Genomic DNA, 12,054 nt, shown 5'->3' on the forward strand with positions numbered 1-12,054 from the left:
ACAGCAAGGCTGATCGTAGAATGGCAAAGGATACCTTCGCCCTTATCCAAGAAATGGTTGTAGCGTAGTCATCTCCTTTCTTTAACGCAAGTAGCTCTGCAAGGCGGCTATGGAATCTCTTATATTCATCGGCCATTCCACCTGTGCTTGTAAGAACTAGTGAGTGAATGACTCTTGCTCCACTTCCAAAACCCGCCTACTGTATAGCCTCTTCTTATAATAATAATAATAATAATAATAATAATAATAATAATAATAATAATAATAATAATAATAATAATAATAATAATAATAATAATAATAATGTTTAATCACCACATTCTCGCATTAAAAATAAATTACTGACAATGCATTTACAAATTTCTAGAAACTTACAAAAAACTCGTTGGGACTGGAGTTTACAACATAGTAATTAGAAATAGTAAAACCTGGTAAAATTACAAAAATATGGATCAGAAAGGCCGAAAAAATCATACTAAACCTATGAAAAAATCGTAACATAACAATACTTACATTCAGCTTTTAGAAGATATTACGTTTGCTATTGGGATGGTACTAGGGAAAAAGCTTCGCTTAAAACGCTCAGTTCTACATTTAAAAGACTTCCAAGAGTTAGAGTTTCTAAGAGAATAGTTATGGATAGGTCTAATCGGGTAAGATGTTTTGACTAAGGCCTGCCTTGTGATTTGATCAAAAGTTCTGATACAGAGTTCGTTGCGCCTGCCCTCAAGTCTAGCGAGATCAACAAGTTGTAAGGCTTCCTGGTATGAAGATGGGGGGTATATTATCCTTAAAGCATACATTTGGACCCGCCCTATTTCACTAGACAGATAGGCAGGAAAGGCGTTATACCAAACAATGCAACAATACTCTAGGACGGAGCGTACGAGAGCAACGTAGATAGCAACAAGATCAGCAGTAATGACGCCACCTCTACGTAGAAAATGGATAATGTGCAGACGCGCTTGGATGCCTTGGATACAATCATACTTATCTGCTCATTCCACTTCAGATTGTCCTGGATAACCAAACCAAGAACCTTGTACGAGCGACTGGATAAATAGATAAATGGATAAATGTACCTTTCACAGTAAAACTGAGTAAAAGGAGGGTCTCAATGGGGTTAACAGTCAGCCGTCAAAGAGCCTAACATTTAAGGTGGTCGTACACATTTTTTTAGTGTACAGGTGTTAGAAGACGTTATTTGGAAACTATGTACTTCTGGACGCCCAAAATTGGTATGGTGTAAGACTAACTAAGAAGGAATGTATTTTCGTACGTCTCGTTGAGCTAAGTACCGTTTCCATGGCAACGCATCGAACAATTAAACGTCGAAAAATAGTAGGTTTCCTTTATTTTTTGAAAATGTACTCATTAGATTTTTTCCATTTTTCGTATCCAGAAAAACTCACAAAATACTGGCACAGTTGCACTACTAAAGAAATAAAAAACGCGCCGAGTGCATTGTTGAGTTATATAAGAACGCGAGAATTTTTAAAAACACGAGAGAAGTGCAGAGAGGCACGAGCCGTAGGCGAGTGCCTCTCTGTACTTCTTGAGTGTTCTTAAAAATTCCCAAGTGCTTTTATAACTCAACAATGCACGAGGAACAAGTTTTTTTGGTAAAATAAAAACAATCGCAACTCCTCCGACAAGTGCCAATTATAATGAATCAATATCAAGTTTCTCCTTGAACGAGATAAGGCGCAATTTAATAGCGCGCTCTTGCCGATCACGACACGATCACGGCAGGGCACGCGACAGCGCAATCAAGTAAAATGTCAAACTGTTTTAGTTTTTCGTCTCGTCGTAAGCAAGTTCAAGAAGTTAACTCCAAGTCAAGTTTGACTTTTAAGGTGTTGAGAGACAAGTTGAAGTTAATATATATATTTAGCCAAGCCTAAAAGCGGAGCTCCAATTTTTTTGCTAGCATTTATAGAAATCTCGGCTTATCGTATGGACGTAGTTCCTCATCGATCCTTTCTAAAGTTATATATATTTTTAGTGCATATGCAGCAAACTCCCCATCAACAATGTAATACCAGGAGCCCATGATCATCGGCTCCTGATTTGTTGTAACAGAGGGCATTTCTTCTTAATTTTCCTTTCATCTAGCAAGGGTTGGTGATTGGTTGATCTTTGCGCTTGTACCCCAATCTCGTCCTCTGAGAGCCCACGCGCGTTTTTGAATGTTATCTATAGCTAGTCTCCTTCGCAGCCGTTATTAGGGTCGTCACGCAACGATCCTCCTAACGGAGCGTAGCGTGACGACACTCATAACGGCTGCGAAGGAGACTATGTTATCTAAGGTCTTCTGATTCCTGATCCTAGACTCCTAGTACCCAGATCCATCATTTAAAAAAATGGCGGCAATCTCGTTCTCCGAACCCGCATTACCCTTATCCAGCGGAACGGGTGCTGGATATGGTAGGTACTTCATATATGGTAATCATTAATAATTACCATATATGAAGTACCTACCTGAGAACGAGCAAAGAGAAGAATTTTACTTTGCTTCGTTCTAGAGATTTGGATAAAACAGGATAAAAATTGCAGTGTTCAGATATCTTCCTGTATTAGGATGGTGGATAAAAAAAGAAAGGATCTTTATAATGTTTGCATAAGTTTTCAGGTTTGGAAGCGATCGAATTTTTTCCTACGCCTCGTCTTATTTTTCCTGCGCGACTGTGTGGAAATGTTCCCCTTTTACAGCAGATTTGAAGAAAAACTTTTAGTGTGATAAATGTCAAAACTAGAAGGGGTTTTGTTGTGTCGGTGGAAGGCGAAAGCTCCGACAGCTCTGTCAATTAAGGAGGTAAGATAACTTCAAATATTTATGTATGCATAGACACCTTTAAACTGTTTATAGTGTTTTTTTTTTTTTGTTTTTGTTTTTTCTGACGAGGGAGCAATTTTCTAAAGGAAATCTTTAATCAAGATAGTATTAAAATTGCAAGCTAATACGGACAGTAGTAGGCCAGTGTTGTTATATCAACTCATGTAGTTTACTAATACTAGGAGATCGTTGCAAACTAGTACACCGTCGAACAATTGAATTTTAACGAGTCATTATAAGTTATACTAGGGATTTACAAAATATTTAAAATTTCATCTTTTTCTCGTCAAATTGAGTGATTTTTTTTTTATGTTTAGGTTCTGTTTGAGGGAGATGCACATTGGAGATGTTTGCTTACAGGAGAGATATTTCTTCAAGTCAAATTAGCTTTGTGCCATTTTTATATTTTCTAACTGCACTTGTAGCTCATTAATTCAATAAATTAGATTGAAAAGCTCATTTTTAAAAATTTATTCCTAGGTTGATAGCTATTCTTGTACACTTAAAGTTGTTTATTTTGGTTTTTGGATAAACTCAAACTAAGTGCTCAGTTCCATGCAACTGATATTGATTTACAAGGGAGTCAAGATGTCTTTCTTGCTCTTAACTTAATCTAAGAATGCAGTATATAATTTTTCCCATTTGTTTCGGTAGGGATAGGAAAACATGAACCTTTCATAACTTCCTGTCAATCATATTAGTTCCTTTGTTTTGAGAGTGCAAAGTGATACTGTTTTGTTCGGAGAAACCATTGCAGTAATTGGCTGCCTCTTATTCTTGATATTGTAAAGTCAAAGCAACAATTACTTGTGAATGCCTTTTGCTACTTTGTATATATCGAAACTAGTAATTATCGAAACTGGATCAGAGAGTACTTTTGATGACCTTGATCCTAGCGTAGGTTCTCTCCTTTGCCAATTTGGTGATGATGTCATCTGCTCCTGCAAAAATTTATCTACTGGGGGTGCCAGATATACTTCCCAATATCCTTTCATTCATGCAGTCAACTTTGGTTCTCCCATACGATCTCAACTCCAATCTGTGAAAGGAGTGCGTTCTTCCTATGTTGAATGCAATAAATGTCATAAGTCTAATTATTCAACGGAAAAAAAAATTCAGTCCCTTGTCATTTGTACCTGGTTTTGAATTAAGTTAGTAAATTGTTTGACATAGAATCGAATAACAATTGTGTACAAATCCTCAACTGTCCTTGTCAAAATCTTTACCAAAAAAATCCATCAGGCAGTTATGGGAGTCGGTTATCCCCAGCAGTTTTTCTACACTTTGCTACATGAGAGTTAACTTGGAGTAAAGTTGGAAATAACACAACAATTAAGGGATAATGAAATTTTGTGCATTACTGACTATACAACTGAGAAATCAGAGAATTATCCTTGGAGTGTAAATTTCTGTTTGGGAAGGAAACCACTTAAATTTTGGATTACCCTAGTGAAGAGATTAATTTTGGTCCATCAGTGATCAACAAAATCCTGGGGTCATAGGTTTTAATCCTGCCAAGGTCAAAGAGTTTTTCTTTCCCTTTCATGGACCACATTTCCTAACTGAGGTAATACTGAAAAGAAAACTAAGCAGTTTCCTTCCACCACAAAAATTTACACTGCAGGTTTTATTCTCTGGTTTCTCAATTAAGGAACAGGCCTTGCTCCAACTCATTAACCTTTTGTCCTTACAAGGAAAATCCCAATTTAAGAAGTCATTAGACTGGTAAACACTACACTCCTGCAGCCTCATCACTCCAGTTTATGGATAGCACCTCATCTGAGAAGTCCCATTCATTTTTACACAGCAAAATACCAACCATGTATCATTAATTTTAATAAGCATTTTCTAAAAAATATTCCTTACTTTAATTTTCATCATCCTGTTATTCCAAGAGAAAAAATAGAAGGAACAAGAGTGCCTAAAGAGAGTTGATGTATAGCAATAGTCCTCTTCTGAATTCACAAAATGATGTACAACATTATACTTTGCTTGAAATATTGCAAATTAAAAGCATTTTATCACTTTTTTCTCCAAAACAATCAGTGGATTAAACTATTTCTATATAAATAAAGATTTTACATATACCCTGTACAGAATGGAAAAGGAAAATAATATTATTTAGTGTTTTTCCTTATGTTACTGAAAAAGTTATACCAGACTATGTGATCAGGTGTAGAAAACTGTAGCACTGGTTACTGATGTCACAAAACCCATGAAAAGTAACAGTTATTATTGGATAATCAAAACAAAGTAAAAGAAAACAATTTACTTGGCATGTTAACATTTTCATAATAATGTTATGTGGCAATCACTGCAGTGGAAGTACCAATTTTTTTTTAACTTCCTAGGGAAAATAAATTTTGTTTAAAAAATAGGAGGCAAAAAACTGACTGAAGCAAATCCAAGAGAATTAACAACTATCTGTTCAAAGAATTGGGAGTGCTGAAAAACATTGAGAGTTCAAATAACTGAGATTGCACTGTAAAAATAAATAACTGTACATATTTCATAATTCATTACCCACTACCAAGTTTTAAATTTTTCTTTCAATTAAAAGAGTGTGGCTGATAAGAAGTTTCACCTTTTCTCTGTTAAATCACAGTTATCAAAAGGGTCTGGTTGCATTAAACATGGCCTGAATATCAGTCTCGAATCTCTCTAGATGATTGGTGAGAGATGGGAAACAGCTGATATTCAGGCTTTGTAAAAAATATATATATAACTAAAGGTAAGGCGAGGTTTTGTCTGACAGTGCAACAAACTCAACCGGGGCCACCGATAAGACCGACACTTTGAAATTTAAAGAAATGTTCTCGTTTTTGATTGGTTTACCAACTACCAAAGCCAGACTCCTTTGTTGTGAGCGTGACCTGTGATTGGCTGATCAATGATGGGTGGCCCCACAGAAGAATGGATAATTTACAAGTTTATGAATTGCCTCAACAAGAACTCCATTAACAAAGTGATTCATGAGCCATACTGTGTTTTCATCACATGTGTCATGATCTGTGGTGATAAATAAAAAACTTACAACTGTACATCAGTTATTTTTTGCTACAGCTATTAAAACACAACATCTAAGCCCACTAGTAAAGGTTACACCCTCTGTGCATGGCTTTTGTGCCCAGGCAGTGGCAAATCTTAAAACACTCCTGAGTTAAGGTTCATAATTTATGCAGATGGGGGCCTATGATGATTTTTAAATTTTTCCCTAAGTTCACGTTTTGGATAATGCTATTGTTTGATGAGGTCAGGTTCTGAGAAGCTGAATTGTCCAGAATTTGCAAGTCTGATTACCGCATCAGGATTCATCGAGCACACGAAAGCAGTGGCTGGGGGAAAGCTGGCTGGAAAGGACTTATCCCGTAGTTCAGTGGCTGAGATGCCATTTCTGATGGCAGTTCTAGATCTATAAAATGGAATGTTTTCAGATTTCATGACAAATCAGACAAAGAAATTTAGAAGACGACTGTGACTAGCTCACTATGAAATTAGGAAGATAAAGAATGGAAAGAAATGAACAAAGTTATCAAGGTCTAAGCACTTTTCTTTTCTGTTTAGGGCTAAGCACTGATTATACAGACGGTTAGCTTTAATTTGTTGTTATGGCAGCCACTGCATTAAAGGACTTCCATAGATTCAACGTTCGGTATTCTGCAAAATACCCCTGACGCTTGAAAATTAAACCTTAACTCTACTCGGCCTCATGCAAATTAAAATACTATCTGCTATACAACAAGGTACATTAAGGTAGTAAGGTATCCTCTTGAAACCCATAAACCCATTTCAGCAGAACTGACATTCTAAGCTACATGGATGTGAGTGGGGGGTACAAAAAAAAAATATCAAAATATTATGTACACTGAGTTTTGATAGTTTTCTTCACGCTCAAAGTATTTCTTTTGTTGTTATTATTCTTTTTAGTTTTAAAGATGATCGAGGCGAACTGTCACTGTCTTAGGCAAATGTTGTTTATCAACAAAAAGCCGTACATAAACCTGAGAGAAAAAGACTACAATAACCATGAAACAGACTTAAAATATACATGTACCTGGAGTAATAAATGAAAAAAAAAACTGTGATAATCCAAAACAATCAGAACAGAGATAAACCAAACGACGATCTTCAAAAATTTTTACAAACAAGCGAACAAATTTTGCGTACGCTTGATGTTATGATGAAAATGAGGTCACACTATTACATTCGCTTTCAACGTTTTTTGAAAAGAAATATCCTATCCTTTAAAGTATTTGTGTTTGTTCTCTGTGAAGATTGTCAGAAATAAATGCAAAAATTAGAAATATGTGCGAGAAAAACTTGTCAGTACTTAGCTTATGCTAGCGTAAACTCGACAAAGTGTTACGAGACGTCTGTTTCACTGACTAAAAATTATACCTGAGAACCAAATTTTCTTACATGAAGCAAAAAGGAATGAGATTAGAAAATAAACTTCCAAGGGAAATAACGAACATGGACCGAAAAAATGAGCTCGAGAGACTTTTCTGAAGTTAGCAGTAGCTTAAGTTAAACAAGTTGCAGTGTAAACACTGCAAAAAAATATCTTGCAAAAGTCAGCAAAGTTTTGTCAACTCGCCTCTTTGGAAATAACCAGTCCTTTTATTCCATTGCTGATTTTTTAGTTCGTTTTACAACGTTAAGTGAGCAAAAAGTTTCACTTCAAGAGGAAAAATCCAACGTTTCTTTGCGGATCGATCAGGGTAAAATGATTTCTGTTTCAGATCCGCTGTTTATGATGTGCCGCCTCTAAAAGAGTCCTTTTTCCGCCGCTATTCGCCTTGCTCTTTTTCCCGCTGTTGGAAGGCAAAATTAGACCAGATTAAAAAATAAAATGCCAAGGGATCGGAATAATGAACAGAAACCGAAAAAAATGGGCTCAAAGGACCACTCTGAACTTAGCAGTATTAACTGCGTGTCAACACTGCAAGAAATCAATTTATTGCAAAACAGCCGCAAACCAGCAAAGTTTTGTCTACAAAATCACATGAATATACATGTACTGCCAAAAGACTGCTCTGAGTTTAGCAATATTAAGCTTAAGGTTAAATTAAACGGCGTGTCAACACTGCAAGAAAACAAGATCGTGCACGATAGCAATCCAGCAAATTTTTGTCAACAAAATCACATGAATATGCTCACCTCTTCTCAGAATAACCAGTCCTTTTATTCCATTTCCAACCTTTTTTAGTTCCTTTTACAACGTTAAGTGAGCGAAACGTTTCACTTCAAGAGGAAAAATCCAACGTTTTGTCGCGCCGGATCGGAGTAAAATGATTTCACTTCAAGATTCTGATGATGTGATGGCCAATTTGTTTCTCTCGCCGCTAGTCGTATTGCTCTTTCTCCCTCCGTTGGTCACAAAAATTGACCTTGTATTGTGTCAAAATTATCATTATTATTTTTTTTTTCTAAAACGCAGTTGGTGATGCAACTTCCCGCCGTAAAAAAGCGGGCTGCAGCACAGGGTTTAAGTGTCTCATTTAAAGGTGGCATACATGGAGTAGCGAACGTATGTACGGTCGGTCGGTCGGACGGAAGTGACGTCATAACCAAACCAAAATTTCTCGCAGTGATGGGTTTACCAAAATCTCTAAGCTATGGGGCTCCGCTCGCGCGCGCCTTGCGGCGCGCTCGGGAGCTCCGCTAATAAAAAGTCTGGAAACATCAGTACAAGAGACTGTTGTTTGCAAATCGCTGGAGTGACAGCGCATTCTGTCTCTGAATTTCTCAGACTTTTCACAGGCAAAAAATCTTACGTGTGCTCAGTGCATATGTACAATTATAATGCACGCACCATACGTATGCTTCGTGCATTGTGGAGTTATACAGAACTCAGTTTGACCAATCACACTGCTTGCTTGACCCTGGCTATTTAATTTTATAATTTCATGTAATTTTAACAGAGAGATCTCTTGTAAATATTGATTTTGGATTTTAATGTTTTGTGAAGATAGCCTCTGTTAGATTTACGTTTCTCTTTGTAGGCGTGTTACGCTTTTAGGGAACTATTTTCATGCCAAATGTCACGAAATTCTAATGAGCGGTTCCTTAGAAAACAGTTCATTTCCACGAAAACAACCAGTCACAATTTTTTGGTCAAATGCGCATGCGTGGATTTAATTGGGAGTCATGGCAAAGACAATCTCGTCCCCAGAGCCCGCGCACGTTTAAGGCCAGCGGTGGCCACACGTCCACGAGCTCTGGGCTAATCGGAAACCCGAAGGAAGGATCCTGCTTCCGGTTTAAAGGGGAATACTGCTAACCGAGAGGAAGACAGCCTCTGGTAAAGAGCATCAAAGGCCAAGAAAACGAGTGAAAATGGCGACAACCTCCATCTCTCCCGTTTGCCAGTGATTGTCGTTCATGTGAGACTTCCTTGAAAACAAATCAACCAAAACAAAGGCTGCGTAAAATCTGGGTTTGTCAGCAATTTGCCTCTCTCAACCACGACAAATTCATTTTGCACATTTTCAGGTCGTTTTAGAAAACCAAACATTTTCCATAGGCAGGGGTAAAAAAACATATATAGGCTATGGCGATTAAAAACCATTTGTTGTATACTATACACATTTGGAATTAAATTAAGCTTGTTTTCGCTTGTAAAATGTAGTTTTTAAAACTTAAAAATGGGGTTGAATATACGCAGTCCACGCAGTATGAGATAGCCAAGTTTTTTCATGACACCACGGTAAAGTTAATAGCGAAAGGAAAATAGAGCCTGGTAGGAGGTTATATAAGCTTCAACCTAATTAACTAAACAGGGTAAAGATTTTCAAACAACATTCGATAAACTTCAACAAGATATCGTTCCCAACCTGATTGCCGTCGACGACAAATACCAACAAATGTTTACAAACGTAAGCTTAATTTTTTCCGTCGTGAAATTTACAAACGATAGGTTTCACAAGATCAGCTTTTGCTTACCCAGATACCATGATCTCAGAATAAATACAATAAAATGGCAGAAGTACATTTAAAAATAACAAGACACAACTCTGTAAACGTTCAACTGAAATAACCAGCAACTTGAAAATCTAAGCTTATCAGAAAGATCGACAATTTTTTTTTTCAATTCACACACTCAGTGTAAGCTAAAGAAACTCACCCTGAAAAAAGATATTTTACCTGCACTCGATGTGGTTTATCAGTCCTATAAGCTGCAAACTTACAAAGCTCACAAATGAACTGTTGTGTAAAGAGTGACAACGATCGCTATTCCAAGCGTTAATATTTTTGTCTTTTTGTCCGTCCGCTTTCTGAACCACTTTTTGTGCCACACATTCTTGAATACAGTCCGCTTTTAATGCAGTGGTAACAAAGGCCGTTGGTTTTCCTTGTTCAAGTTCAATTATGTTTCTGCTGGGCTGCTGAAAGAATATCTGTTTCTGTTCAACAAAGTAATCTTCAATAAATTCTGCTCCAGTCAGATCAACTCGCCGACTCCGCGGTGCGAATGGATTACAAGTTTGCTTCTTCCAGTTCCTTCAACAGCACGAGAAAGGCTGTTAAACTCTTATTCGCTTTACACAATGTTAAGAACGATTTTAACCGGCCAGCATTGACTATGAACCACATTTCATAGTCGATAATTAGAGGAGTTTTTTCCGAAAATTGTCAGGTTCTTCGCTAACCTCGACCGTCGCAAGTGTCATACTGTCATTCAACTTTGTCAAACGCTGCAACATATCGCAAAGGTTTTCGCGCCTTTTCCGTTTAGTCATGTGATTTGACTTGTTATCTTTTTCGTTTTTACTTACTGCAAAAACAAAGCGTATGAAAATTTAGTTGCATTTCGATTCTATGGCGGTTTTTGCTTCGATATCTTTGACAGTCTCTATTTCATTTCTTGTTTGAAACCTCCGAAGACATTTTCGGTAAAATGTATTAGCCAATCAGATTTCGATTTGCTGGATTTTGACATTGATTAGCCCAGAATTTTTGCTTCCTTGGTGCTGGCCAAAAGGAATGCAGCCTCTGGGAACGAGATTGTGGCAAAGATGAAAAGCATGCAAAAGGTCTTGGTGAATGACTTTTTTGCTCGGAAAGAAAGGAAAAAGAGTCCACAAACGAGAAACTTAGTTATTTAGGATAAAAAATTAACTTTATTATCCATGCGAAATTGAGGGATCACTTTATCGACCGCCGTATTTGCGTACCACAACCCTAGCGAGCTTAATAGCATCACTAACAGAATCTGTAAAGCGCGCGTAAACTGTGTTCGGCCACCTTAACCGACACCCGACGCAAAAGGCCAATTTTTACCGTCAATTGTAAAAAAAACAAAAAAAAAAACAGCTATTATTAGCCGTCAAACGGTTTTAAGGTCTTTCAAGTATCACTATTTCAGCTATTAATCTCGGCCAGACTTCTAGGTTTCTCTCAAATAATCGTTTTAACCTGTCTCTATGTTCCGAAATATACTCACTTTATGGTTCGGCTTTTCCACATAATTTGTACATGTGTCCAAACTGACATCACATCTAACTTCCGTTTGGAAGTACTTCTGGTTTCAAAATATTAATGATTTACTACATTAATAACGTGTTTCTTACCAAACATTAATCTCCAGGAAACATTTTATAATAACTGCAGAAATTCTCACGCGCTCGCGCGTTGGGTAATTTTTATTGTCAAAGAAGCGGACAGACACATAAATATAGAAATTATGCGATGTTGACGCAAAGAACGAGAACGGGGAAAACAACTAAACGTCAATCTGTCACCGATGGAAAGTCTCCCCTTTTTCCATTAATCAATAAGAGAGCGAGACAAGTCTTTGATTTTCAGATTTTTGTCCCTTTTGGCTTTTTGTACCTTACTTTTTTATCCGCTGTAAGTTCAGCTAGGATTTCGGGAAATCAAAAGCAAGGCGGCAATTGGAAAAAATTATATACAGTTGAACCTCTCCACAACGGCCACCTTGGGGACAGAAGAAAGTGGCCGTTGTGGAGAGGTGGCCGTTATGGGGAGGTAGGGGTGTCATATGACACCTTTTTTTCGGGAAGTACAACATGTTTATTATGCCAAGTTCATGCTTACTGTAGCCTATAATGGCAATCCAATCTTAAATAATAGATATATAGATAAAATACACAATAAAACGTAAATAATATTTTGAATCAAAATGTTAACAAGACGAAACGAACAAGGTTCGCAACATTCGCCATATTATTGTAGACAATTTATGCTTACTGCAG

The 12,054-nt window shown here is 37.1% G+C and overlaps 1 long non-coding RNA gene across 1 annotated transcript; it reads left to right on the forward strand.

Moving 5' to 3' along the window:
• The first annotated feature begins 2,487 nt into the window (after positions 1–2,487).
• Positions 2,488–3,295, forward strand: LOC146490091 (uncharacterized). The gene is made up of 2 exons (XR_014863515.1): positions 2,488–2,815; positions 3,154–3,295. It is a non-coding gene; the product is annotated as an uncharacterized LOC146490091 (long non-coding RNA).
• Positions 3,296–12,054: the final 8,759 nt, after the last annotated feature.

Source organism: Pavona decussata, unplaced genomic scaffold, assembly GCF_977016875.1.
Source record: "Pavona decussata unplaced genomic scaffold, jaPavDecu1.1 SCAFFOLD_1, whole genome shotgun sequence".
NCBI lineage: Eukaryota > Metazoa > Cnidaria > Anthozoa > Scleractinia > Agariciidae > Pavona > Pavona decussata.